Raw genomic sequence first — 6,000 nt, 5'->3', positions numbered from 1 at the left:
CCAAATACAAGAGAGGAAGTTTATATTTATCATCATATCAGAATGAGTATATATATCAATTTCTATCAATCTGTCCACTTTTAAATCGTTTTCCTGAGAACATCCTCTTTTTTAATATCTTTTTGAAGACTTTTTCCCAGTAGAGAATTGCCGTTTTACCTTTCTTCTACTTCACCACTGATAGAGATATGTAGACTTTTTCCCAGTAGAGAATTGTCGTCGCCATGGATAGAGATATGTAATAAAAACTAGCTTGTTCTTTTTTAATCCAATAACAGGACCATACTTTGCTCTTTCTTGAATTAGAACACCACAATGGCAATAGGTGTGAGTCCATTACTCAACCACTTTTAATGATTTACTTTGTCAACCGTTGTGATACGATTGAATTCTTTGGCTTGGTTTCTGTATACCAAGTCAATAGAGATGTAAAATAAGAAACAGGCTCGTGCTTTTAGTCCAATAACAGGAGATCATCTTCGTTTCTTTCTTGGCTTAGACCAGTCTAATGACACTGGGTGTAATTCTGTTTCTCATAATCACCTTTGGGTTATGAGAACTATTCCTTTGACAACTATTCCTATATGGTTGGATTCTTTGGCTTTGTTTTTTTGCGTACCAAGTCAAACTCTTGAATGCCACAGGTAGCTTAAAAACAAGTTTTATAATAATGTATATTTTCTTTACTAATCGTTTGGATCCTACTTGGATGTGTGCCTTGCAACTCAAACATGGAAAACTGACTATGGTTTGCTTGTAAAGGTGAGCATTTTAACAGCTTCTTATTGATGTATATTTCTGATAAACCATTTCTGGGGATGATAATCAGTATGTAATATAAAGGGTTTTATTTAATTGAAATTATTTTTAACCTAGTCTTGACTTTAATTTGATTTTATTTCTCAAGGTTGAGAATTTACAAGTTTGGTGTTCAGACTGTTGATGCAGCAAGGTACAGGATTTATCATATGAAAAAAAAACTGAAAAGCCTTCTAGACAATAGGCAGGAGACAGTCCCAAGTTACATTTGCACTAAATGTACTCTCAGGTGATTCACTTCCTGCTTTTCCTGGTCATGTGCAACCTGCAACCTAAATGATGTGTTGAAAGCTTGGATCATGATCCTTCTTAAATTTGTTATTGCTATTACAGAGATGGATTTCTAACATAAAAGCCCTTATGTTGTATATGCTGCACTTATATATGCAGGTATTCAGCTTTTGATGTAATACCTCTACTCGATGACACTGATGATACTTTTCGCTGTGAAAAATGCAATACAACTCTTGTTGCCGAAAGAGCAGCTATGAAAGCGGAAGATGAATCGCATCGGCTACTTCTCGAAAAAGTTGAGGTGGGTTGGGTTGGGCATGGAGAACGAAATTGGAAAAACCTGCAAAAGCTTTAACATCTAAGAACAGGCCCAGAAATATTTACGATCTCATTCCTGTTATTATATGGCTTCTAAGCATGTAATATTGCTTATCATAATACGTATTTATTTATTCGAGGGGTTCATTGCACTCCAGATAAATTGGAAGTTTAGTTAGTTATTTCATAATTTGTATGTTTGAAGATAGGCCACCTAGCTATTTCTGCCCTGGCACACACTGAGACTTCGTGGATTTTCTCCACTGGGACGACTTTCGTTTCATGTGCATATATGGAGCGTCACTGTGTGATTTCTTAATTTATGGTGTTAATAATTAGAAAGCAAGCACTGTGTTTTTATTTGTAATTTTGTATTATTGTAACTCTTGTTTTTGGAATTTTGGTGTTTGGAATCTATTTGCAAAAAAATGGGCTTACTAGTGTTCTAAAAATTTTGAAACACTGAGTTAAAACTTCTCATCAAGTCTATTAAAGAATGTTGGTGTGTAATTTCTTATTTTATGCTACTAAATTTTAAAAAATTGCTACGCTCCTGGTCTAATTTGTATTATTCTAAAAATTCTGGTACACTGGGTTTACAAACCATTGCTAAGTTTTTTGTACCAGACCTAACTTTTCCAACCTGCCATGAAAGATGGATAAAAGACCACTGTGATACAACTTGGAATAGAAACATTCTTCTCTAAAATGGTGCACAGAAAAATACAACTTTGATATGTATAAGTTTTAATCTTGTATGGAAATCCCCTACAAATGAATTTTTAAAAACAAAAAATATATACATTTGGTAAGAACATAAAAATATATACAGAGATTTTCTCTTGGAACCCAAAACTAGGAAAACCAAATTGATTTTTCATTATATTTTTTTCAATGTTACAATATATTATATACATCCCAAAGCATCATAAACCCCAATCCATTAATTCTTTATTAGAGCATAGCCTTACTTCTCTTGACTGGATTTACAGAATCTACAAAATACCATGAGCAAAATCATAATGCGCAAAAACCATGGGTAGATCCACCCCCGCATGAAAGAAATTTCCAAAAGAGCTACGACCGACAAAATGTTAAACTGTGTGAGGCTAGTCCTGAAAAGAATATACCACATACCCAACAATATGACCTATACAGTATAACACATACCCAACAATATGACCTATACACTAGCAAATGCTCTCCAGCCAGCTTGATTGAACTTTCTTCTTTGAAAAGTCACCTTCAACATGAGGCTGTAATGTGAAAACATGGGGTGATAGATACAGATGGTTTCAATGACTTATAAGTGTCTATTGTAGGTTTTAACCCTGTACAGAAATTACCTGCATACGAATTCTTAAACAAAGAAAATAAACAATGCGAGAGCATACCCAACAATATGACCTATACACTAGCAAATGCTCTCCAGCCAGCTTGATTGAACTTTCTTCTTTGAAAAGTCACCTTCAACATGAGGCTGTAATGTGAAAACATGGGGTGATAGATACAGATGGTTTCAATGACTTATAAGTGTCTATTGTAGGTTTTAACCCTGTACAGAAATTACCTGCATACGAATTCTTAAACAAAGAAAATAAACAATGCGAGAGCATGACCCATAAAACACATATGCACAAAGATTTTTTCGTGGATCCCAAAACTGGGACTACCAGCTTGATTTTTCATTATGTTCCTTTCAATGTTACAATACATATTTATACATGCCGAAGCATCCAATACCATGGACCGAAAACCATCGCGTCCAATACCATGGACCGAAAACCATCGCGTCCAAAAAAACATGTGCGAAAATCATGCACAAAACCATAGGTGGGTCCGCCCAACCTAACATATGGTCCAAAACCAAAATTTTCCGGGGCGCTGCCCCGGACCCCATAAAGTGGGGTTACGAGTGCCCTTCAAACCCCCTATTAACTACGTGGAAAGAATATAACACAACCCAACAATCTCCCACTTGTTGTTTTCTTTCCACAGGAGAGCTTAGTCATTTTTTCAGCCCTGAGATTCCCATTGCTTCTCTACACCAAGAGAACTTCTCAGAGCTCACAGATTTTGTCAATGCATCTGCAGTATTATTCAAAGTGTCCACTTTTACCAGCAACACCTTTCTGTCTTCTATCATATCCCTCACAAAGTGATATTGAACATCAATGTGCTTTGTCTTTGAATGATAAGCAAGGTTCTTTGCCAAGAAAATTGCACTTTGGCTGTCACAGTCTATTCTTATAGCTCCCTGTACTAACCCCATACTTGAACACAATCTCTGCAACCAAACTGCTTCCTTGCTTGCATGAGTGGTTGCCATGTATTTTGCCTCTATAGTTGATAGTGCCACTACAGATTGTTTCTTACTCATCCAACTGACTGCACCTCCAAATAGGTTAAACACATACCCACTTGTAGATCTTCTCTGATCCAGATCTCCAGCCCAATCTGCATCAACAAAGCCATGAATATCCAACACTCTGTCCAATCCTGGTCTTCCTTGGTAGCACAAACCATAATCACTAGTGCCACGCAAATACCTGAAAACCCGCTTCACTGTTGTCCAGTGCTCCTTCCCAGGTTTTGACATAAACCTGCTCAATACTCCCACTGCATGTGCAATGTCTGGTCTAGTACAGACCATTGCATACATCAGGCTACCCACTACACTTGCATATGGAACACGGGACATGTCCTCTTCCTCTTCTTGTGTCTTGGGACACTGTTCAGCAGATAACCTCACACCTACAGGAATAGGAACCTTCACCGGTTTACTATCCTGCATATTAAACCTCTGGAGTATTGTCTCGACATACTTCCTCTGGTTTAACCAGAACTTCCTCTTTAACCGATCTCTTTTAATTTCCATGCCCAAAATATAGTTTGCAGCACCAAGATCTTTCATGTTGAATTTGGAGGACAATTGGGTCTTCAAATCCTAGATAATTTCTTTGTCATTTCCAACCAGCAACATATCATCCACATACAAGACCAGATAAATAATACGGTCACCAATTAATTTAAAATACACACAATGATCTGCTTTGCTTCTGATGAAGCCAAGTCCCCGTATAAATGTATCAAATTTCTGATACCACATCCTTGGTGACTGTTTTAACCCATACAGAGACTTCTTTAACTTGCATACCAGTTCTTTCTTTCCCTTCACCGCAAAGCCTTCAGGTTGCTTCATGTAGATTTCCTCTTCCAAATCCCCGTGAAGAAATGTTGTCTTCACATCCATCTGTTCTACCTCAAAATCAAAAGCAGCAGCAACAGATAAAAGTAATCTAATAGAAGTTACCTTGGCAACAGGAGAAAAAATATCACCAAAATCAATTCCCGGCACTTGGGAATAACCTTTTGCTACCAACCGAGCTCTTTCCTTCTGCATTTGTCTTCTTCTTGAACACCAATTTGCTGCCAATGGGTTTCCTTCCAGCCGGCAACTCCACCAGATCCCAAGCCTCATTTTTGTGCAAAGATGCCATTTCATCGACCATGGCCTCTTTCCAGAGTTTTCCATCCTCTGAATCCACTGCTTCCTTCACAGTTCTGGGATCATTATCAGTAACAGACAAAGCAAAATTTGAACTGAAAGCAGATGGACTATACCTTTCTGGCTGCCTTCTTTCTCGAATTGATCTTCTCACAACCGGAGTTTGTGGCTCTTCATCTTCTGATTCCTCCTCTGCTGCAGAGTCTGATTCTTCCTCCTTTGGCTCAAACTCTATCTTCTCATTTGGTTGGACTTCATGTTGAATAACATCTTTTACCTCTCTGAACAACACATCTCGACTATACACAACCTTCCGTGTGACTGGATTCCAAAGCTTATAACACTTTAAACCATCCTTATACCCGATAAAGATGCACTTTTCAGATTTACTATCCAACTTGGTTCGTTTCTCCTTTGGAACATGTACATATGCATCACATACAAATACCCTTAGATGTGAAAGAGAGGGTTTCTTACCAGTCCATACTTCTTGTGGAGTCTTATCCTCCAACGCTGATGAAGGTGATCTGTTGATCAGGTAACATGTTGTATCCACCGCCTCTGCCCAGAATTCCTGTCCTAACCCGGCACCACTGAGCATGCTTCTTGCCCTTTCCATCAACGTCATGTTCATTCTTTCTGCGACTCCATTTTGCTGAAGTGTATATGGAGTAGTCTTCTGTCGTGCTATACCACACTTCTTACAAAATTCTTCAAATTCATTGCTGCAAAATTCTCCACCATTATCTGTCCTCAACACCTTTATCTTCTTCTCTGTCTGATTTTCCACCAGAGCCTTAAATTCTTTAAACCTGTCAAAGACTTCAGATTTCTTCTTAAGAAAATATATCCATGTATTCCTTGAGAAGTCATCTATGAATGATACATAGTACACAGACTTACCCAGTGATGGAACCTTCACAGGTCTAAACACATCACTGTGCACAAGCTCTAATATCTGTTTCGTCCTCTTACCACCAGAGGGGAAACTCACCCGATTCTGCTTCCCATATACACAATTTTCATAGAAATCAAAATCCAGAGAGCTATTATTCATACCTTCTACCATACCTTTACCATGAAGTATTCGAAGGCCCTTCTCTCCAATATGTCCAAGCCTT

The sequence above is a fragment of the Pinus tabuliformis genome, chromosome 2_2, assembly GCF_031772625.1.
Source record: "Pinus tabuliformis cultivar Carrire ecotype Pingquan chromosome 2_2, CPIR1, whole genome shotgun sequence".
Classification (NCBI taxonomy): Eukaryota; Viridiplantae; Streptophyta; class Pinopsida; order Pinales; family Pinaceae; genus Pinus; species Pinus tabuliformis.
Note: the sequence above shows the minus strand (reverse complement) of the source record.